General features: G+C 38.5%; 1 protein-coding gene across 39 annotated transcripts in view; it reads right to left on the minus strand.

The window, feature by feature from the left end:
- The window catches only part of adgrl2a (adhesion G protein-coupled receptor L2a), a 123,129-nt gene extending 104,633 nt beyond the window's left edge, over positions 1 to 18,496 (minus strand). For all 39 annotated transcript variants that reach the window (XM_044129549.1, XM_044129567.1, XM_044129547.1 and 36 more), the window contains exon 1: positions 17,668 to 18,496. The gene's annotated coding sequence lies outside the window, so the exon portion shown is untranslated. The remainder of the gene's footprint in view (positions 1 to 17,667) is intronic.
- Positions 18,497 to 23,783: the final 5,287 nt, after the last annotated feature.

Consider the following 23,783-nt stretch of genomic DNA (forward strand, 5'->3'; position numbering starts at 1 on the left):
TCATTAAATGAGTCGAGGTCTCCCCTCTCAGCTGGGGGTTCTTTTTTTGTCTCTCCACCTCATAACAGAAAACTGCTGGCAATCCCACCTCAGCTTGCTTTCTGTATGCCCATCGACTTAGGCGAAACTGCACAACAAGTTTAGTCTTTAGTAACAATGCGCCACTGTATTTGGAGTTTCTGAACAGACGGAAGCGGACCGACGACAACAACACTGCTTGTTATTCATTGCACACATGACCAGTGGCCAATGTTCTGTGATTTTTAAGCACAGATTACTAAAATGGCGGCAGACAACGCACAGCTCGGGCTAAATATGAAGCTGGCCCAGACAGATGTTTAAGTACCCTGAGAAATTGGGAAGCCACAGGGGCGTGGGCCCACAGGCTTTAAACATATGTGCACTTCATATACTCACAATACACCAGAATGGTTTATAGTCAACAACTGAGTGTCAAATATGCAAAAGTAGGAAGCAGTTGGTCCTTTTAAGAGAAAGAAAATAAAAGGCTTAGTAACTCGGAGGAAGGGAGCTATTAGTTGGGAGGGAAGGAAGGTTGATTCAGGACAGTTTGAAATTTAAATGCAGTGGGGGGTCTGAAAACAAGAGGCAGATGTGAAAAGAATGTTAGGCTTCTAAGACAAAGCTCCCAGTTGTCCATCTCTAGTTGTTAGAGGGTCACACGAGAATAGAAGAAGAGTTGGACCATTCTCTAAAACAGGGTCCAAGAGAATGAAGGGGGACCTACAATAAAGAGCTTGAGTGGAGGAGGGGGAACTTAAGATACAATAAGAGGCTGACAGCTTGCAAGTCTTGCTTGACCCTCAAATTAGCCCTCAACCTTAAAAAAAAATAAAAAAAAGAAAGTTGGGATGTTAATTTTCACAGAACATCACTGAAATGCAAGGAGAGGAAATTGTGGGAGCAGAGATTGACTGAAATGTAAATCCTAGGGAACAGAAAAACACACCACCACAAGTTGAAATAGAAGAAGTGCACTTGGTTTTTACTTGGTTTTCCTAACAGCATTCCTCATAAATGAATTCATATACCCTACAAGGCTCCTGGTATCTCAGATTCTGTTGCCCGATTTAAAGACGAAGAAAAAAAAAAAAAATAGAAATACTGGGGGATAGAAGATCAAAAATACACTGTCTCAGCTGTAGAGGAAATATATTCTTCCAAAAGCAATTGGGTTCCTTGCTTTGACTCTGCTGAAGATGTACAATTTGCAAGGGCAAATCAGAAAATTCACACTCCAGCATGGAGAGATCAGGCTTGGCGATCAGATGAGTCGGGGAGCCCCGCCGAGTCAGATATCGGGCAGGGAGGAATCAGAGGCCGACCCCTCCATGGAGGGAATGATTGAGAGCGGCCTAGAGTCGAAGGAGCTGTGTGACACCCAACCAAACGCTGTGTGACTACCGGTGCCCCAAACGTAGTCCCTGAACCCTGACAGGAGCTAAGCCTGTGAAAGACCAGGTCAAACATGCATGCTGTGCGACAGGACAGCTCAGCAGGGGAGCAGCGTGGGGCTGAAGTTGGGGGCTGACAGAGGACAATGCCAAAAAGATCAGATGTGTTTGAAAACAAAAGAAACCCATAAAGGTGTCTTGGAATATGAAAAAATTCAAAGACCGTATTATACAAGTATGCCAGCTGAGATTTTTTTATGTCTCTTTCAGAGGCACTGGCTCAGTCAGCCACCTATGACTTTAAGGTATTATCAAATCCATTTCATCATCTGAGAGGGCATAAAAACAATTGTTTTTAGTCCTGCGGATGGTAATGTGATGAATCATTGCCTACCTCAAATGCAGGCCACGCTTCCACTAAATATGCAGTGGCAAACAACAGACAGAGCGTGTGACAGAAGCGTGGTGCATGTCATGCTCATTGCTCTTAGTGTTTCCTCTATCCATCATTTTTATGAGCCACTCAATTAATCGATTAGAGCTCTTCCCCCTGGTCCGGACATACTGCAACTAAACAAAGCCAAACCCGGGAAAGACATCAATATCTGTAGGGGTAAAAAAAATAAAATAAATATAAAAAAAAAAATTAAAAGAACTGACCATTAGAATCAAAATTTATGGAATGAACACTATTTATAAAAAATAGACATTTAAGCTTTTCTTTTTTCTAACAAACCTAGAGAGAAAACAAACTACAGATTTTTTTTTTTTTTTCAAATTGAAGAGAGTTTACAATCTAAGAAGAAAATGCAGAAATCACAAACTTATTCCCATTTATGCATCAAGAATAAAATATATGGAATTGTTATCATTACAATATTAATGTGTATCACAATCACAGACCTACATGGAACAATCACAACCATGTAAGGGAAAATTAACAGTGACTGATTTCTGACATTGAACACACACATGTGGGTGTGTGTATATACATATCAACATAATCATCCTAGCAATGGAAGACAAATCCTATTAGCATTTTAAGATATCCACACCTGTCTGTCCACATGGATTATAGCAAGGTGATTTTACACTATAGCAAAGTTTTAATACATCTTCCATCAGTTTTTTTGTTCTAATTTTGATGTTTTACCAGGAAGTGAAGTGGATTATCTGGAATGAAGTTTCAAAATGTCATTTCCACTCACCGATAGCACAAAACTATTCCTTTCAGGTCTGCTGAGATAAGAGTGACTCAGCCAAGACTGTTAACGGTGTCTTTGCCAAATGTTCCTCCGCTTAGGAATTAATAGGCTGACATTAATACAGCAAGATAAATGGGCAGGTCAGGAATGGAGGGCCCTGCCATTATATGGGCATCTCATGGTGATAGTGCCTGCCAATCAAGTCCAATAAGTCCTTGACACACCATGATTCACCTTGAAACACCCACAGCGAATGCGGTACATAGTGTATACTCCTTTGTCCGCAAGCCAAATCCAATTAGTTTGTGCACATAAATACTTAGCAAGGTTGGTGCTCAAGGAACACTTCAGGACACCACAAAATATTATTTTTTTTTGCATGTGTGTGATCAAGTTTGCTAAAGTAATGTTAGTCAAAATGGATCGACGTATAGTAACAATAAATCCAGAACCATTTTCAAACTCATCTTCTATATTTCAGCTTGACTTCATCCATGCTGATTTTGGCAAAAACAAGCAAAAATTAATGTCTTGCTAAGCAAAGTTGAAGAAGAAATGCTCCATTTTGGATCACAATGTCTAAAAACATTAATGACCTTTGTTAGGGTGCTGAGCATGTTGTATTTTTTTTCTTGCTTAAATAAATAATAATTTAAAAAAAATAAATAAATATATCATACAGTTCCAAAAAAAATAACGTCATTCCAATAATATGCCAGATTAAATGACAGAGTGGCTGTAAATTTTGTTGGTACAGAATAATGAAGCTGTGCTCCATCACTTGTTGCTGACCACTGAAATAAACTAGCTGGCATACGTGCTGTTAGATTTTCTCAAGCATACACTGAAGGCAAACATGGCTATTTGGGAATATTTACAGATGAAAAAACAGAGAGATTGAAGTTGTAAAACTAATGGAGCACCACCCATTAACTTACTTTAAAACTACAAGTTGCAAGCTATGAGCTGATTGGTATGTGTGTTAAACAAAAGCAATTACATCACACCATTTACACATGGTATAAAACTGTTTGCCAATACAGTAATACTGTCAAACTTTTGGGGTTGTGATCTTTCATAGGTGCTTAAATATATAAGTGGGGAGCACAGTAACAGTCAATGGAAACAGGAATTTTAACATACTTTAAAAACAGTGTAGAATTAAATAAATAAAGTGGGCTTTGAGACAGTTTATGGGTATTTGTCTGCCCACCAAAATAAGAAAATGTCATGGCGTGTCTACAAATTAACTGAAAACTGATCTGGATTATTCAGTTTCTGCAGACATTTTGGAATCAAAAATGATCTTGGCCTCTTTTGAGTCTATTGCAGTAATACTCATCATTTACCCCAAGATGTACCAATAAGCAATGCATGTGACCTTCTTCCCTCCTCTTTAAAATGAATAGAAAAACCAACTCCATCTTCTCTATTAAGGATCTCTTCATCAATAATGCACTGTGATCATGAGGCGTTATTAAACAGGATGATTAATTTTTCAGGTAGTGGGCAGCAACACAAAACATAACGAAGGTAACTGAGAAGATGACTTGTGATTTACAAGGAGGCAAGCGGGACAATAAGTCATTTGTCAACTGCATTCTATGTTTTGTTCATCTTAGCATTGAGAAACAAAAGAGAGACCGCACTGTTATCTTTGAGAAAAATGGAAACTGCATCTCCTTTGTTGGCTCATTCAGCTACATGTCTGCTTTGTGAATAGTACGTTTACCAGTCAAATAATTTCTCCTCATTTTCACCTCACACTATTTCTAGATTTCCTTGAAAAGCAAAATCTTTACACAAGGCTCAAGATTAAGTCTTGTTAATTCCTCCGAAATCTAAGGCATCGCACACAATGTCGCCAACCTCGCCTCATTTTCTAATTGAGGCTTTTAACCTTTCTGTAGCTCAGAGCAAGGACAAACACAGGCAAAATAAGGTGGGGACGCTGCATAATCTCAGTTGTCACTAAAATAGAAAGAGGGCCTCACCCTTGCAGCACAAGCAATATGACATAAAAACAATTACAGTGGTGGAGTGGATGCAATGCAGCCTACTTGCATATTTCTATCCCAGTGCTGCCATATCTATTTTCAATCTAGAAAGATGGAACGAATGCCTTTGTCAAAAAAGAGAGGGAAAGCGGCGTATGTCATGCTAAAACAAGGTATAGCACTGTGTCTTGTCAGGAAGCTCAGACAAAAGAAGGTGGGTGTAGTCTTTCCTGAATGCAATCACTTGTCAGCCCTGAATCTTCACTCAGTACCGCCCTGACAGGTATAATGGTGATTGTTAAATCCGATGAAGGGATATTCGCCCGCTCTTCCCAAATGCATAGAAAAACTCTAAAATGCATCTTCCCCCTCTTGAGACAAAATCCCTTTCCTTGAAGTATATCTTTTGTTTATTTTATTTTAACAAGAATAAAAACAGGTTGAAACAGCGCACAAAAAGAAAACGCAACTAATGTGGCATGCACAAACAGCGCCAGGACAGGAGCGGGTACAATTTAAGTTGCTTTGAATTTTCCGGCTGCTTTATTAGATTTCCTTCATGCGGTCCCGGTGTCACTACTCCTTTGCCCTCTCCCACCTTCAGCCGTGAAAGAGAGAGGACAGTTTTGGAGCTGAGCCTTCTCCAATTTGCTCATTTGCATAACATCAGCATCCCGAGTGGGATTGTGATGCAAACAAGCACAGATTGGTTTGTTCCATCTCCCAGTTTCAATGGGTGTAGACGTTTGTCAGTCCAGTATGTTCAAAGGACCCATCCTATTTGGGGACTAAGGACGTTTTTTTTTTTTTACATGTGGCAAAATAAAGTTTTATTAAAAATGTCCATTATAGATGCCAAGAGGGAAACTTGTGTCTTTAGCCATACTGACTGTGTGAGAGAGTTATACTTGGCAAAAATCACCCCCCACACCCCAAAAATATTTTAAAGCCATAAAAAAAATTCTTTAAAGGCAAGAAAAGGACATTTTAAAAATTTCCAGAAAACACCAAACTCACCTTGATTTAGACTTGACATGATTTGGGGAAAAAAAAATGTAAATTGGTCTCTGGCTTATGTTATCATCCTCTGCCACTCACAGCAGGACACCTGATACAGCAATCACTGCTTCTGCACCTTGTGTACGTTGAAAATGTGTTTGCTCTTTTGTGATAACAATAAAAGAGAAGGGAAGGGGAAACAAACAGGGGCCTTTCTTCATGTGTACTTTCTTATAAAAATCTGGACCAAAGTCAGGAAATCTGGAAATACAAGGGGAGGGAGGGAGAAGATACAAGAGACTGTTGAGCGGCCCCAGTGATAAAACATTCACAGGGAAATTATCTCCCTGTCATAAGACCCACCCTGTTTTGAATACCAAAGGGATTCATACTCCCAAACAAATTCTAAGAGACTGACCAATTTTGTGGCCTGGCAAACGATAGCGGGCTGCCACTCAGGTCGCACCTTTGAACTGCCACGACGGGAGCTAGCAGGAAGCAGATTCTAATCTGTGTGTCTCGGTGCAGGTAATCCACTGAAGTATAATTGGCACAATTTAAGTTGCACACAATAATAACAGGGGGGGTAAGACTCGCTATGAATATGGAGTGAGTGTAATAAAAGAAAGGTCTGAGTGAAAGAGTGTAGTGCTTGTACAAGAGCACGTGCTGGGGAGGTGTCCTAAGAAGATTGACCATTCAGAGCAGAGCTGCAAACCAGAATTTTATTAAACTTAATAGTAGATTACAGGCATGAGCCACTTCCTTGTAATACAGTATATCAAGGTTCTAAAAAGTTATGGTTTCAAAGACATTTTAATGAGAAGCCAGAGAAAGTGTCGGGAGTGATCAGAGCAGAGAGTAATGCAGTGCTGCTCCTCCCCCACCTGTTACTCACACTGTTTGTCAACTATCTGACAGACAGCTACTGTACCTTTTCTTCATTTGCAACAAAAATGCAAATTCCTGCTTGGAGATATTTTCAAGATTTAATTACTCTTATTAAAGTATAGCTGTTTTGAAACTACAGTTCACATACTGGGATCGGCATGACTGAAAAGCAGATGACAGCAGAGTGTACAACCCAACAGGTTAATGTATCAACTTTTTCTTAAGTCTATATGTAAATTCAACTTCATTATTAATGTCACAAACAATGAGCATTGGTAATTTGGCATAAGTAGAATAGTTGTTGTATTTGTTTTAATTTGATGCATTCTTTTTTTTAACAAAGGGAAACATATTGTATTTACAGTTATGTGGTAAAATTCTAACACTGACTCACGTCTAGTTTAAAAACGTAAAATTGGTTCTTCGTAGTGTTTCTATTATTCACAATACTTTCTATGTGGTTCCAGAAAAAGTGTTAGGGGGATGAGTGTTTTCTGGCTGAAAGAAGCATAGAGTAATGATGCGATGCTCCTCCCCCATCAGATGTTGGCCTCTACCACTCAGGTGGCTTAAAGAAGGCTATTATGTTTTTTTCCTTACTTGTGAGAAAGACAGCTTTAAAATACATGTCAGGTCATGAAAGACACCGTTGTGCTGTGGAAACTAGATTGTTAAAGCTACAGCTACTAGGCTAAAATTATATTTTTGTTGTTTCAGATCCGCAAAAAATATATATGATTGTACTTATTATCCACTTGATTAATAATCATAATTTCAGAAACTTAAAAAAAAAAAATCTAAATACATAAATGTGACAGGTTACATTTGTATAACTGTAATGATTGATCTGCTAAATTCCATTTTGGTACAGAAACAATGGTTGTTTTGTTTTTTTATAAAAGCAGGTAAATTATGTTACATGTACATATTTTTTCTAGTAATACAATAACAGTAAAACGGTGGCATTTTTACTTAAAATTATTATAAAAAGTAAAAATGTAAATTCTGTTCCTATAGACTACATTAGAAATTAAGCTTAGTTGTTTTGCTAATGTGATAAACAAAAGCCATCTCTGTATTAAAATATATATTTACACAGCAAGAGGGTTCTTAAGCCACAAGATTTAAGAGTAAGACTTTATTTCCCTTCATCTCAAGTGACAAATGAAATTTTCCAAAGCCACCTACTTCAAACAAGAAAATCATTTTTAAATTCTCACTGAAAAAGAAGTAAAAACCGCAGCTGGTTAAGGTTGACATGATTAACATTTCTTTCCACGGACAATCTGAATGCGTTTTTCAGCCCAGCACAAGCAAAAAATAAAAATAAATAAAATAATTTAAGGAGTGAAAGATTTATTTATTTATTTATTCATTCTCCCCACCAGGGGGTCTTTTGTGGGCTCTGGTGTACCTTATATTAAAGTAGGCTGACAGGGGAAAGGAGAGGGAGGAAGGCAAGCGGTAATTGTCGCTGGGTCCGGGAATCAAACCCACAACAGTCGCGTCAAGGACTCAAGGCCTCCATACGCCACCACAGCAGGAGTGAAGGATTTAAACAGTAAAAGATGAAAAATAAATATATTTAAGCTGCGTGCATCTTCGATTGTTGCTCCTTGCACAGCCAAAAAATATAAATAATTGTGACTACGAATCACCAGTTAAAAACAGCAACATGACTTCAAAGGAACATTTTCATCTCTAGTTTATAAATATTCATTCATAGCCTTTTGAATATTCTGCCTGTAATTCTTGTAATGCTTACAGATCAAAATATCTACAGTAACAATTTGCACTTTGGTTAAGAGCCATTACATACACGCACAACTGTATCTATCTTGATTTTTTTTTTTTTTTTCATTTTTATATATATGAACATTCAACGCAACAAAAAAATGTCCCCACTGCAGTTGAGTCACGCCGTGAAGCCCTCCCCCCTCTTCCTATACTGGTTTCATTATGCGGAGAACCTCAACCGCCCTTTCAGGTGACAAAATAAAAGATCCCTTCTTCAGCTCTTGCTGTAAAGAGTAAACCAGCACAAGCAGTGAGGAAGCCATTGCCAGGTTTCCTCACTGCGATGTCTGGTAGCTACATTTCAGCACCACTGCTTTCAAAGCAACTGCTAATCTTGGACAGATCTTTTAACGGTCTGATAGCTAATTGAACAAAACGAATGCATTCAGAGATATGCTCCGAGTTAAAACAAGGGAAACCTTTCCATCCCTCAGTTCTTGGCCTCTCTGAAACTGACCACACCTCCCCGCCTAACCCGGGGACCGCCTGATGGTAATGGCTGCGAGAGCCGCATCCTGTCAGCTCACTCCAGACTCACTGGTAATCAGCTCAGACTGATGAATGACAGAAACTCCACTGGCTCTCCATTTTGCAATGACAAAATGAAAAAACAGAAAAAAAAAGAAAATGCACACGTTTCTGCACCACCATCTTTCTCCTCAACACTGTTCTTCGTTTGACTGTCCTCTTTACACAGCTTTTCTTTTTTTCCACATTTCCATCAACTACTACAGAACAGCACTCATCACATTGGTTCAGTTGCTGTAGCAGAAGCTAAAAATGAATTGTGGGTTGCTGGGCTTTCATGCAGTAGTGTAGTTTGTTCAGCTTTGACATAGATTTACGTCTGTCATCATTAAACCTGCTTTGATAAAATAACACTGTAGTTCACACACATCACTGACCTTTGGCATTAACTGATGTTTAATTTACAAGTAAAACATATGTTTAAAGAAAATCCTAGTAAGTTATTATTATTTTTATTTATTTATTTATTGCAGCATACATTTAACAGTCTAGAAAAAACACTACCCTTACTTATTTTTGCATCTAATAATAATGATAAAAAAAAGTGGAAAAAATATGCAATTTTTTTAAGGTAACTTTAATGTATAAAAACACACGGCAATATACTTCTTTACTGTTTAGATTGAGTAACTTAATTTAAAAGATTGTAAATGTAGTTCCCACACAGGCAGCAGAAAAGATAATTGATGACTGACAAAAAATAAAATAACCATTTGACATGAGCCCAACTTACAATGTTAGCAACCTTTTAACTATTTGCTAGTCCACATTTCGCTCACAGAAAACAACATGTCAATGCAAAGCAAAAGCTGCGGTTCCCACACTCATCTCAATTACTAACATCAGTCTGCTCAAGACTCACAAGCCGAATTAGACAAACAGGTCGGTCTAATGGATAAAGCAGCGAGAGTATGTGTGATTTATAGCAGAATTCACACCAGTAGAGCTGCCTCACACCTCATTTAGAAACAGGCATGATGAATTATTAGGGCAGTCTGTGGATGTATTTTTCTTGTACTGTTGTCGAAGAGATCAGATCAGGAGGGAGACGCAATGAGGTGTCGATATCAAGCATTCTGAATTTCAAAATGCCCGAATAATTTCACATCTCCATTCAAACACACACACACACGCACACACGCATATCAGTGGAGCAACTTGACTACAGTATTTAAGACACTCATTACCTCTTCCTTACAACAGTGGAGGAGGAGTTGGAACCAAAAGGCAGCTGTGAACGCCCAGACTGGCACAGCTGTACAAGCAAAGCTGTAAAAAGAAGTCACTGGCCACTGTCGCTCAATCTATGTTAATCCCACACTATCTGCATGCACGTCAGCCCTAGTCCTCATGTCCCTGCATTTCTTTTCACACTCCTAAGTTCAATTTGGCAGGAAAGTGGACATGTTGCATCACTTCTCCTGGCTGAAAATCCTTTCGGCATATTTCTCTTCCAATAATCTTTTTTTTTTTTTTTTTCTGAGACAGCATGATGGCTGTGTTATCACGCACAATCAGCTCAACAGTCGTTTTCTACAGCATATTTTGTCCTTCTTATTTTAAATTTTCGAGTGTTTAGTGTTTTTGCAAAAACAATACTTGCTTATGTGCTTTTACACTGTATATCTACTTTAAGCATCACAAGAAACCACATTCGTTAACAAAATAATAATAACTTTATTATTCACAATCAGGAATGTGTGAAAAATCTGTGGTCTGAATAGGTGGGCAAATATGTTGCTAGATTTCACCAGGCCAAGCACTTCTAAACTTTACAGACAGAATCTTACATCCAAGCTCCAACAGAACCAAATCCGGGCCCTGAGGGCAGAATTTTTTATCCTAACATCTCCTCTCAGGTCTGACATTTTGTCCTCTGTCTTCAAAACACTCTCCATAGAAGTTTCTCTCCAGCTGACCCAAGCACAGACCATCGCCTCTGGCTTGTCGCGGCAGGCCGAGTGATGTGGCACTGTGGGCAGCAGAGAGGGAGACTCTGTACTGAGACAGCAGCAGGTGCAGCTGTGACAGTTGCCGTGTTGTTGCTAGCCCCACACTGTAGTCAAGATGAGGTTCACAGATGTAGCCACTCAGTGCCGTGGTTTATTGGCTGGCTGAGACAATGCATCTCTGTCAGGAACAACTCCTCCTAAGGCCATTTCGCTCTAAGAGTGCTCCGCGCGAAACAGGGTGCAGAAAAAGCTCATTCTGACACACAAGGTCAATTCTGCTTCACGGCGGCGCAATCAAAGCTCCACACGTCTTGCCAGAAAACACAGCTTCCTACCTTTAGAAATCACACTGCAACTATTTGGAGTCCAGGACATATTCATATTTTCATGTATATTATTTTTCTCTCTCCTTAAATTTTTATAAAAAGAATAAGCATGCAAATATGTAAAAAAATATATCCTACATGTAATTATCTATAATTACATAATTAGTGCAAATTTTGTGCTAATTATCGAAATAAGTATTGTCACTGCGTAAAAGCATGTTTTAGATTAATCATTAGCATATTCTCTGCAAGCCTAGTTTAAAAGTCAACAAAGTACCACCCAGGGCTCCACTTTACCTCATGCGATTCCTGCAAGACATGAATTTAAATCTGAGGCTGGAAAAGTTACGGCAGTAGTTTTCCATTTGTTTTTTCATCTTTTCTCTTCAACTTTTTTTTTTTTTCTTCACGTGAGAAAGCATACCAGATCGCCTATCTTTGATTCAGGTTTTCAAGAAAGCCCAAAAATTCCAGTACAACTCCATGTTTTGTTGACTCGCCGCATACAGTGGAGATCTGAGATAATAATGACAATTGTTTTCCAGTAAAGCACCCAGTCTCTGCTTGTTCAATTACGGGAAGGAGCCTCAATGAGGGCGGTAAAATCATTTGCAGAGACATTATCTACACAGAGAGAAGCTGAGACAGAGAGCGACTATGGAGAAGAGAGGCGGGAGTGGGGACCAGAGCAGACGCAGGGGCCAAACTTTAGTTTGGAAAGGAAATAGAAACATTTTTTACGGACCACACATGGAGGTTGCTGCAGAAGATGAAAGCAGCAGGATTCATAATTCACTGCAGGAAATTAATAGACTAATGCAGCTCCATGTGTTTCACCACCAAAACCCACATAATAGAATAAATTTGTTTTCATTACAGGTGAAAGGCTGATATCTCTGCGAATTATTAAAACATACACAGAATTTATGAGCGCCACAAAGTCATGCCTCCTCACATACGGCCGGTCGCCCCATGAGCGGAACCGAGTCATGAGCCCTCATCTATCAGCGTGTGGAATCATTAAAGATAATTTGATTGTTTTTTCAACCCTGGCTGTGTTTGATGTCTTTGGCATGGTGGCAATTGAGAAGACAATTATTTTGTTGATTAGCTTGGTTTTTTTAGCAACTTACCATCCCTGTGATATTCCTCTGAAACTCCCAGACCAGACGCGCAACTCCATCTGACTTGGCAGCCATTCCACAAGAACAAAGCCACTACACTCCCATACTAAATACTGTACAATAAAATATCATTTATCAAAGTCTCAGACCTCGAAAGCCACCAAACACAGAAAGTCTTGAGAGAGAGGAGAAGGAGCCATGTCTATGCATAGAAAAACATCAAGGAGTACACTTAAATCTGGGAGGATTTCAACTAGCCAGTGCACTGTTTGGGAGAGTGTTTGCTTACACTTTTCTACAGCTTAGCTTTATTGTTTTCTCTATTTGATAACCCAAATAAATTTTGCTTTTCCGATCTTAAACCCAAGAAGTCATCTTAGACGGACAACCTTTTTTAAGTTTTATGAATTGTCTATCTCTTGACTTTTATCCTTTGCAAAAACACACTTTGTTGTTTCTGGTAAAACTTAAGTGTCATCTAACGGATTTCAACTACAGCCAAGAATAACCACATTAAAAATGAATCACTGCCAATTAAACAGAGGCACAATGATAATGAAATGTTTAGCACAGCTTACCAGGTACTTTGGAGCACTCAAACTGAATATGCTAATATCCACGTCAGAACATGAAATCCTTACTGAAAAATGATAAAGAGATCAAAACTTTTCCTAATTCCAATCGGTCACAATTGTCAAGGACAAGAGTAGAGTGGAATGGGAGAAATATATTGCTCTGGCATGTTTACCCGCGCCATCCCAAAATAACAGATCTGTCGTGTCGGGAAAAGGGGGGCTTTTAAGTGTGGATGCGCCTCGCTCTCCTATAATCCAGCCGAGACATTACTCCTTCCCCTGGCAGCCGTCCGCAGATCCCCCCCTGTCTCCCAGCCAGGCCTCGCTCTCTGCTGCTATGGCAGAGCTGCAATAACTGCTGTTTGCTCAGAGCCTTGCCTCCCAGGTTCTCCTCTGTCACACAGAAATTGAATATTTTCCCAAATAGTCTTGCAGCTGTGCACAGATAAGGACAAGTCCTGTTCACATGGCACAAAGAATGAGACGAGGATATCGTGTGTGTCGGCGTGTGTGTGCGTGTGTGTGCGTGTGCATTTGTGTTTTAGGAAAGAGCAATCGTATCAGTTATTGTTGTCAGAAAGGAACAAAAATAATATTGTGATTAAAACTGGAATTTATTAAGTTATTAACCTCTTATTGAATCTATCTGCAAACCCCCAAAACTATTTGGAGTAAAGTTGTTACTTTTGCAGTTTAAACTATATTTTCCCTGTTGAATATATCAAGGGATTAATATATAACCATACACCTGAAAATGTGATCAAAGGCAATTATTACTTTGTCATATTTAGCTGCACAAATTGCACTACTTAATGTGACTTGAATGCAAGCATGTTGCTGTATCTGTTATGGATAAGTGGGTAAACTTCATATTTGAAGCAGTATTTATGGGGAAAGGAATATATGCAGTAACAAATGTACAGGTAAAAAAAAGCAGTGATAAAAAAAATACCCTATTTTTTTAATATTTACTAAAATGAAAAGAAGAAAATATTGTAAAAATATTTCAGACCAATATCGCCTGTATTTAATCTGTGTGTTTGTTATTTTAATTTTGTCTATGAATTATGTAGAAAATAAGTAATTTTGAAAATTAGAATTTTTTTTTTCAATTAAATGCAATTTAATGTAATTAAATGTTTATTTCACTTTTTAAAAAATATTTGAAACATTTCAAAACTACATTTTGCAGCAACATTAAAAATAAAAATATTAGAAATAAAAATAATTCCACTAAACATAAAATACACAGTGCTAATACCTCTCTCCACAACCGCTGCACATCTAAAACCAGGCCAAAATATTTTGAGAATTTAAGAGTTTTAACAGTAGATTTCCTTTATTCCATGTGCTTTTGAGAGAGGCAAAAAATGAGTGAAGCATTGAGAAAGGCACGCCAGATATACTCAGGGAGGCTGCCACTTAACCAGCGTTCAGGAACTCGACATGCGAGCCATCCACTAAGAGCCGTGTTGTTTCTTGTCACTAGAGTTTGAATTGAGCCTCACTTTCAGCCCCTGTGTCCTAGCAGAATAATGTTCTGCTGGGAAATTATTTAGGCAAGCAGAAAGTTTCACCTGCCATTTCAGGGGGCACTGAGCCACCCCCCTCCCCGGCCCTTCTTTGCTGCACCAGAGGCCTTTAGCAAGTGGAAACAAATGTTTCACAAAATGGTAGGGAGGGGAACACGGTGGCGCACGGCATTTTTACTGATTGCCAATCGTAAAATAAAAGCAGTCATGAAAAGGGGCGAAGTTCTGGCCCACCAAAGGCCTGCACGTTACGTCAAATTTGCTATAGCTTTCCTTTTACAGCCTTGTTTATTCCCTTTAATAGTGAGCAGTTATCCGCACAGTATGGCTCCACGTAGGTGGTTTAGCAACAGAAAAGATTGCATCTGAAAACACAAACCCACAATTTACACGCCAAATAAGCAATGGGATGTAAATCTAAACACTCTTAACTCCCTGCAATCCTCTCCATTTTTTTATTTGTTGTTTTTTCTGCTGACGCTTTCGCAGCATCCATCATTTCCTTGATACTCCACGGAGCGACTAACACATCTTTTGGGCAGATTGCAACTCCAAACTGGTTTCTTTCACACTGTCTGCTAACAAAGGCTTGTGATGCTCATGGAGGACAAAAAAGGATGAGCTAGAATTTAGTGGTATTCAATGTGAGTGAAAGCAGGGCAGCACTACACTGTGAATTTGCAAGGATAAAAAAAAAAAAATCTATTCAATGAGATCTCAACCTTTAAATCGGTCATACTGGTTCATCAATTGCTGCTCGGAGGAGAACAGTAAGCTCCAATGTATGCTTCTGAGAGGCTCATTAAAATAAATAAGGCATATCTTCTTTATTTTTGCTCATGTTATATTTGACCAGTAATAAATTGGTCCGAAAAGACAAGATTGGACTTGAATGACTTGGAGAAGATAGGATTGCAGCATTCCGATCAGTTTCAAGCAAGTCAGCTATCGACGGATAGTAACCCAGCTGCTGATCTGAGGGTAGAAATATCCAAGCAGAGACTAAGAGTGAACATCTCTTCAAGTCACAAAATCTTGAAGCATTCACCCATTCGCTCTCGCATTCAGTGTCGCATTCGGTGACAACACAGGCTTTAAAGTTGGGAACAGAGCAGTATACATCACAGTCTTTCTCCGACCTATATAGACATGTTCCTGTGCCGTATCGATTCACTAGCAGAAGTGAACGCAGCAGCTTGCCGAGGCTATCTGGTGCTCTGGCAGATCAAGAGCAGCTGCAGTTCCATGAAACCGGACTCACTCTCACTGCTGAGACGAGCCTGCTGTGGACTGAATAAAAAAAAAAAAAAAAAAAAGGTACTCTCATGTGGTAAAGCATTCATAATGGCATACCCGAATTGAAGATATCAAGCAACAAGACACAAGAGAAGACAGTCCCCCCCAAACCCCCCGCCATCTTTTTCAAACACAACTAGATTACATTATTTCCATTGGGTGAAAGAGCAATTGGTAAGATGCTGACATACGAAGCCAAAAATGAAGTTTTACGCATCTTCATTATTATAATTTTTTTCCAAATGCATGATTCAGAAGGTTTTTGTTTTTTTCTGTCAGCAAAAAGTATTTACTATTTATGAGAATGCAACATCTTATGATTAGACTTGAAAGTTACATATCACATTGATCTGCTTGAAATGTGGGGAGAGGAAGCAAATTTTCCACTTTCTCTCGCTCACACACTCTCTTGCTGAAGCCTTTTAGGGTCAACCAAAACCAGTGGCAGAAAATAAGACTCCTTTCATTCTGAAAAGGCTCTTACTACTTTGATATGGTAATACGCTCCTGCCTTACTGTTGGAATTTGCGTTTTGCCTTCATTTAGATTTTTCTTTTTTTTTTGGCAAGGCACAAACACATAAAAACTAAGTCCACCTATTAAAAGCTTGAATGAGCAGTGAAGCTTCTGTACCACGATTAAAAAAAGAAAATATATCTTCCAAACCAACACAAACAAACATCCCTTTTGTGTGTCACTGAACAATCACATTGTTATGTATTATGTGTGTGTAGGGGGAGATAAAGCCACTTCATCCTCAAAACACCTGCTTTATTCTTCTTTTTTTGCCTTCTGAGGACTTAGAAATTGTTAAGCAGCAAAGCCGTTAGTCGTGTTTAAGTAGGGAAAAGGACAAAAGAAAGTTCCACTTTACTTTACGGTAGCATCATATTCAGCTAACGAGCACTTACTAAAATGTTGCTTATTTCAGACAGACATTCAAGGAGTTTATAACCAGGCAGGATTTCTCTTTTCAGATCAGTTCTTCAGGCAGAAAAGGGGGAGGGTGCTATATGAAGACCGGCGCTAAATTTACCCCCAATTCACAGATCGATCACTACAGATTGCTGCTCTGCTCCAGGCTACCATGCATCATCACCACCGGCTGGCCGGTGTGTGCTCCTGTCCTCAGCCGCAGGAGAAGGCGCTCACTGCCCGCACTGGTGCTCCCGGCTCCTTGCTCTTAACACATGGTTGACAAGACACGTTCGGAATCGGTAGGCCTAAATAATACATGTGAAGTAAATGGATCTAATTTTAATGCCACTCTGGGTACGAAACCGCCTAAAACTTCCCCCATTCTCTCTCTCATTTATGTTTTCACTTCTATTCGTCCGCCTTTTCAGTTTTCCCCAATTCACAATTTCCACGTCACTTTGCACGTTTTTTTTGGGTTTTTTTGCCCACAGACGAATCCCAGACTATAGAAATCGTTGTCCAAAACTAATTACTACATAAGTTACGGGAGTTCGCATAATGCTTTTCTTTGATAACATTTCGAACAAACAGCGTAACCCCAATTATAATGGATTAGCCCTTGAACGCTCTCAAGACTCAAGCCAACATCGTGTCACAGCTCACACGGTTTACCAGCACTCATTCAAAACAACAAGACCACCAGTGGATTTTAAAAGGAATATTACCACCAAAGTCCACTGAAACTTTGGAGGCAATAAATGCGCTTTTCGCGATCTGGTTCACCTAAAATGCGCCCCAATCCACTTTCCATTCAGCCCAACAAAATCAATCCACATCTGGTTACGTTTTGATTAACTTAGTTTCAATTATCCACGGCACCCGTCGAACGATTTAAATCACAATTAGTGATTTTTCCTCCCTTTCTGAGGCCCAATAATTTATAAAACTTTATCTCTGAATGTGTGCTAGTTATTTTTATACCTTGTAAATAAATATATTAATGTTAACAATGTCCAAACAGCATAACGATAATAAAGGTAGATACAAAATACAAAACAATAAAGTTAAATTGTACAAGATTAAAAACAAAGTAATACTAGTGAATTTCTTACCTTTTTTCAAAAGCAGTAGAGCCGCCAAAAATGGCTAAGCAAAAAGTCAGTTCGAGAAGAAATGAAATGTGATTTGTGCTTAAAAACGTCAGATTGTGAAAAGACAGTCTGGTGGGGACTCCTCTGCATCGAAGAGAGTTGGTCTGCAGGTCTGAGGCATGCTTCCCCCTCTTAATCTGGGACAGAGCGGCTGGTTATGAGGCGAAGAGTCCCCCTCTCAGCCCGCACACATCCCCCTGCGCCGGACACGCACTTCCATGGCATGCAAGGTGTTGCTCTGCGTTCAGTCCTAACTCAACACCTCACACCACCTTTTTAAGCGGCTCATCAAGTCACGGCGCTCCGCTGCGCACTCACTCCCGATGCAGCAGAAACAAACGAGAAGAGTAGAGACGCGAGGGGGCAAAAAAAAAAAAAAAAAAAAGCAAAAGGAGAAAAGAAGAAAAAAACACTGGGTGACAAGAGTGACAACACGGAGTGAGGGCTTTTTCAGTGTCTGATGACGGGGAGAGGTAAAGCAAAGCGTACTTATAGCCACCGATGCTGTTCTCTTGGCTCCCCTGAATCAGACTGTGGAGACTGGGCAAGTTTCAGCGGCTCGCCTCTGGAAGAGATCCCGCTCACAGTGTTGAGACACTTGGTGGAAGCAGCGCGGAGCGGGCTTCCAGCACACAGCGCCAGTGCAGTGGAAAGCAGTCGTCTGCGGGAGCCGTCTGAGCCGGAGGGATTCTTGAAAACCTGACATGGATTCTTAATCCACAATGACTCGGAGTCCAGTGCTTCTCCTATCAATTGATACTGCTTAAATCAGTTGATGTGTTTGTGTGTGTGTGTGTGTGTGTGTGTGTGTGTGTGTGTATGTATTGTATGATTATACGAACATATATAAATGTATACATATATTTCTTAAAATATATAAATGTAAATATATTTAGATATGTAGTGGAGGTTCATTTAAAAAAAATAAAAACAAGCCTTCATTTGCAAAAAACAGAAGACAATTATGCAAATCTCTTTAGTGTTTACTTTATGCTTTATAACTGGGAATTTCGCTTGTGCATAGAAACTATACATGCCCAAATGAAAGGAGTCTGCCAATACACAAGGTTCTAGTTGTTTCAGAACTCAAATCCCGAAATGACATCACTACCAAGCAGACTGTGTTCCAGTTGTAAGTTGGGAAACCTGTAGAATTTACTGACAGTTGTAATGCTAACTATTATTATCAATAGTAGACTTCTCTCTATTGTATACAAGAGGGGACTTGTTCACAATTAGGTATTTTACAGTAGGATGTGTGCTACAAGTTTAATGATGCAAACCATTAAAAATTCATAGAGTTTAAAACTGAAATACATTTGCAAAGGCCAGATTTGATTGAATTTAGGTTCAGCGGGCTTAACTTCCTGCATCTGATTTGAATTTCAAACACAGAAAATACAACATTAATGACAATAGAATTTGGATTAAATTTCATTTGAATGATTTTCCTTTGTAAAATGTCAACTAGTGAATCTATCCCTTCTAATTAAAGAAAAATATTCCATTTAAATATATATATATATAAACAAATCATCATTCAGAATCTGTCAATTTCCTTTTTGAGATTTGTTTCAGAAGTCAAAAGTTCTTGGGGGCCGTCTGCTGGTCTCGTTGCCATAAGGAGTGACGAGTGACTTAGTTTGCTTATGTCTTGGTCTGGCTCTGCCTTAAAGAAGCCAACTTTAAAACATATTAATTTCCACCATAAAGATTGGAATGATGTTATCAATACATCTATCCACCTTCTTTTTGGCCCCACATCTGCTCTGAGATGCAACACTGTCCTCCTTTTAGGTATGAGAGGCCTATGTTCTGTTCGGCAGCACAGCTTATTTATCCAATGACAGAGAACTCATTCTACTGTAATACTACCAAGCTTCAAAAGAAGCACAGAAGCACAGACCAGCAAGATCTTTTTTTTTTTTTTAACTCCTCCCTCCCTCACACTCCCATCTTTCAACCCCCACCTCCCCCCCAGGGTAACACACAGGCCTGATCTGAAGTGGTCAAGCTGCTGTTGGTATGTGGAGACAAGCAGATTTTTAAACCTTGAAGTCTTTTGAGTTGGAAATATTTTTTTCCCTCCATTCACTGTAATTTTTAACATTACATGATTTATGGGGCTGTTTGACAGATGAGAGAATTTTGTTCGAAGGCTGTGACTTTGACCTGCGTTCTTTTTACTGTGAGTGGTGTGTTATGTTAGTGATTTTCTATTCAGTGTATGCATAATGCATAATCCATCGCGATCCATTCAGAACAGTATTTCTAAGGGGCAGTCATTTAAATAAACTTAAACTTCACTGTGTAATTTGAATTTTTTAATATAAATAACCTATATTTATGCAAGTTATCTGCTATGTTTATTTTCATAACAGATGTTCTGTCTTACATCAGGACATGTAAAGACTTTCAAAACATATAGGTCACAAGTGCGACATGCTTATCTCTGCATTTTGTGAAAATTCAGAGTATGTTATGATCTGGTTTTAGGAACTCTCCCCAGAAACATCAGGCAGGATGTGGCTCCACACCTGGCTTCAATAAAAACTGTCTTTCAACCACTACGGGGAAAACAGGAGGTTGAGTCATGCTTGCCAGGTGAAGGTGAACACAGGAGAGGGGCAGACTCATGTTTTCATAAGCATAATTTTACATAATAATACATCCACTTGTTTTTTGTTTATATATATATATATATATATATATATATATTTATATATATATATATATATATATATTGTTGCTGTTTTTTGCAAGAGACATAAAAAGAGAAAACAGATGTAATAAAAGGTCACCCTATGACAGACATCTATATCTGGAGAAATGTTTATTTATGAGCTGAGACTCAAAACACATGTGGTTTCCTTTTGGATTCCCCTGCTTTAACTGCCATTTAACACAAGGTTATCAGAATATTTCCACAGATTGTCAACAGAGGGCATTATTATAGCCATTTTTCTGAATGTATTTAGCACCCTGCAAAGGTATTTACATCCATTGAACTTTTTCCCATTTAGCTATGGTACAAAACTCTTTTTATTGTATTAGAATTTTTAGTGATTGTCACATATTAATGCATAGCTGTTAAGTGGAAGTAAACAATCCTTTTTAAAAAAAAAAAATTGCCACACTTCACAAATATGTAAAAAGTGTGACATGAGTATGAATTCACCCCCTGTTCTTCTTTTCCCCCTAAAAAAAAAATATCTGCCTCCAAACTCTGTGTAATATTTTTTTTTTTCAATGTCAGTATAACTACTGCTGTTTTGTAAAGGCTTCAGAGATTAGATAAAGTACATTTTTCAATCAAGAAGTCCATGACAAATCTGTATGAGCTGCAGAGATACACAGCTCTGGTGGAATCTGTTAAAAGAACATCTGTTAATTGCACACTCTACAAATCTGGCATTGATTGCACGATTATTGAATTATTGAAAGAAAGCTAAAACAAGTCCCCGCCTTCAGTTTGCCACAACCTTAACAAGCTGTCACCATAGTGAATTAAGGTGGTGGCAGCCTCATACTGGGGGCCGGGGGGCACATCTTTTTTTGAACTGGAAATTGTGCGGCTGCAAATTGAACAAGAAGAATGAAAGAGTCAAATACAGGGCAACATTGGAAGCAAACCTGCTAAAAGCTGCCAAAGACAAAAGAACTGGAGAGAAGGCTCACCTTCCAGCAGGACCACATTTCCAAACACCCAGCAAGATATTCAGTGGATCAAAGCATAATCATGTTAGTTAAGGTCCAGATTTAAATCCAACAGAGAAAATATGACAAGATTCGAAAATTGCAGTCCACAGATGCACTCCTAATATAACCGAGAGTTGAGCTATTATGAAAAAAAACAAAAACAAATTGATAAAACCTTAAGTCTCTAGGTGTGCAACATTGATACAGACTTGACTCTGAAAGACTTGCAGACGCAATCACATCAAATGGTGGTTCCACAAAATACTGGCATACATCTGCATGCTGTACTGCTTAGATTGAAATTTGTAAAACAATTTCAAAAATATAGATGGATTTTCTTCCAACTACACAATTATGAGAAACTTTGCATTACTCCATCACAAAAGTAAATCACAAGAAAAACTTTGAAGTTTATAGTTGTTACATGGCAAATGATTAGACAGTGACAAAGTTCAGAGAATATGTCATAAAATATTTTTTAAATGACCATTTTAAATTAGTTTGTGTGTCTTTGTGTGTTTTTGTGAAGCCCAAAAGTTTCTCACAATGTTCATGTGCAACAACAATGATAGATTGTGATATTATAATTTTACAGTGATTTGGGAACAATGTATTGGTGTAAATGGGGACAATTGCAGTTCTCACTTCAAAGTGTTCTGGGAAAACACAGGTTCATAATGATTAAAGTCTTATAACTGGAGCAACTCACATCTGTGAAGGTATTTGTAATATTTTGCAATAGAAATAAAATGTGAAGGCTCTGGTTTTTTTATTTTTATGTTTACAAGCAGGTGCTTTAGAAAATATTTCAATCAGCTACTGTGAGCAATATTGCTACAAGATGCTTGCTTCTTCCATTTCAAAACATTCCTCTAACAATGCATTTTGGTTTTTCCCCCCAAAATATTTACACTTGATTGACATCTCAGGCACACATGACCAGTCACAAGACTGCGGCTGACCCAGACAAATCTGTGTCCATTCATTATGACGGACACAGATTGGGCCAGGTTACGCTTCATAGCACAAATTGAAAAGCAATGTCTGGCCTCAATCACTAATCTGTTTCAGCAAGTTTTTACTGTCTTTATCAACTTATTTTGTTTAACCAATATAGCAAAAAAATGTATATTATCACTCCAAAATTCATTCCTTTACAGTGGTAAAAAAGAAATGTAAGTCATGCAGCTGAGCCTCATTATAATGGAGTCAAACTGGGAACACTTTAAAGAAATAACCTATACTACTCAAAAATAGTGCAAAAGTTAACATTGTGAAACTGATTCTCTCTTAAAGCAAAATCGATCTATCTATAAGGATTCTAATGCAGAATTTGATTAATTCAGTTTTTTGTTTTTTTCCATGTACTTAACTCTTTAGGTTGCAGAAATAACTTTTGAACTATGGGAAGCCAAAGCCTGCCACCCTCTTTATTTACTTCCTGTCACATCTCCTTTACCCACCAAAAAAAGGAAAAGTTCAAAGTCAAACTTAACTATGTGAACTGCAGACCAGTGATGTGTCCTTCCCTGCTTCGTTTACATGAATCTGTTCCGAATCAAGCTCAGCTCTTCCTGACTCCCTCGCTATTTTTCCCATTTATTTTGTCAGACCAGCTTTGGAGGTCTCCTTGGATATCAAACTATTGGAGTAGACTTGTAATCAAAGAGGGTCTCCCCACACAGTGGAGTCTCAGTTAATATTTACATAGCCATGGGCAACCATGTCAGCTCAGAGTTTTGCCCTCGCTTTTTGCAGCACTTCATGAAGCCTCCCAGTTTCTGCACTGGTTGAACCAGGCACACGCAACACATTTTAAGAGGTTTTTCTAAGTATGCTTCTTATCTTTCAAATGTTCCAAAGTAAGTTCTCAGTTATGAGTTTGCTAGAGTTGCTTTTAAAAACGTTTTTACAGTGCTATAATATGCATGTGCCTTAGCATATTCTTTCCTGAACAAGGGAGGCTTCATTAAATAGACTTTGATTATGAGAATTTCCCCTGACATTTACAAATGCAGCAGGGCACCCTCAAGTACTCTAAGATGCCATACAACCCCGTAATAGATATTTTTGTAACAGTGATACATCCATAATATGCAAAACAAATGTAGTAATTGACACTTAAAATAGTAAGATTTTGTTCTCATCAAATTTCAAAACCTCAGACAAAGCAGAATTTCTTTAGAAAAGTGTAATTTTTAAACATGCAGTTTTTTTAATAGGAATCATGTCAAATACATGTAATAAATTATCAGTTGCACATTATTTTCACTTTGGCGCCTGATTTTGGTTGAAAGCCTTCCAAACTTAATTTTGTTTAAAGCCCCATTTAGGCAACTGCTGTTTTTGTCACAAGAACTAGACATAAGGAGTAGCTT

The sequence above is a fragment of the Gambusia affinis genome, linkage group LG10 (assembly GCF_019740435.1).
Source record: "Gambusia affinis linkage group LG10, SWU_Gaff_1.0, whole genome shotgun sequence".
In the NCBI taxonomy this organism is placed as follows: Eukaryota; Metazoa; Chordata; class Actinopteri; order Cyprinodontiformes; family Poeciliidae; genus Gambusia; species Gambusia affinis.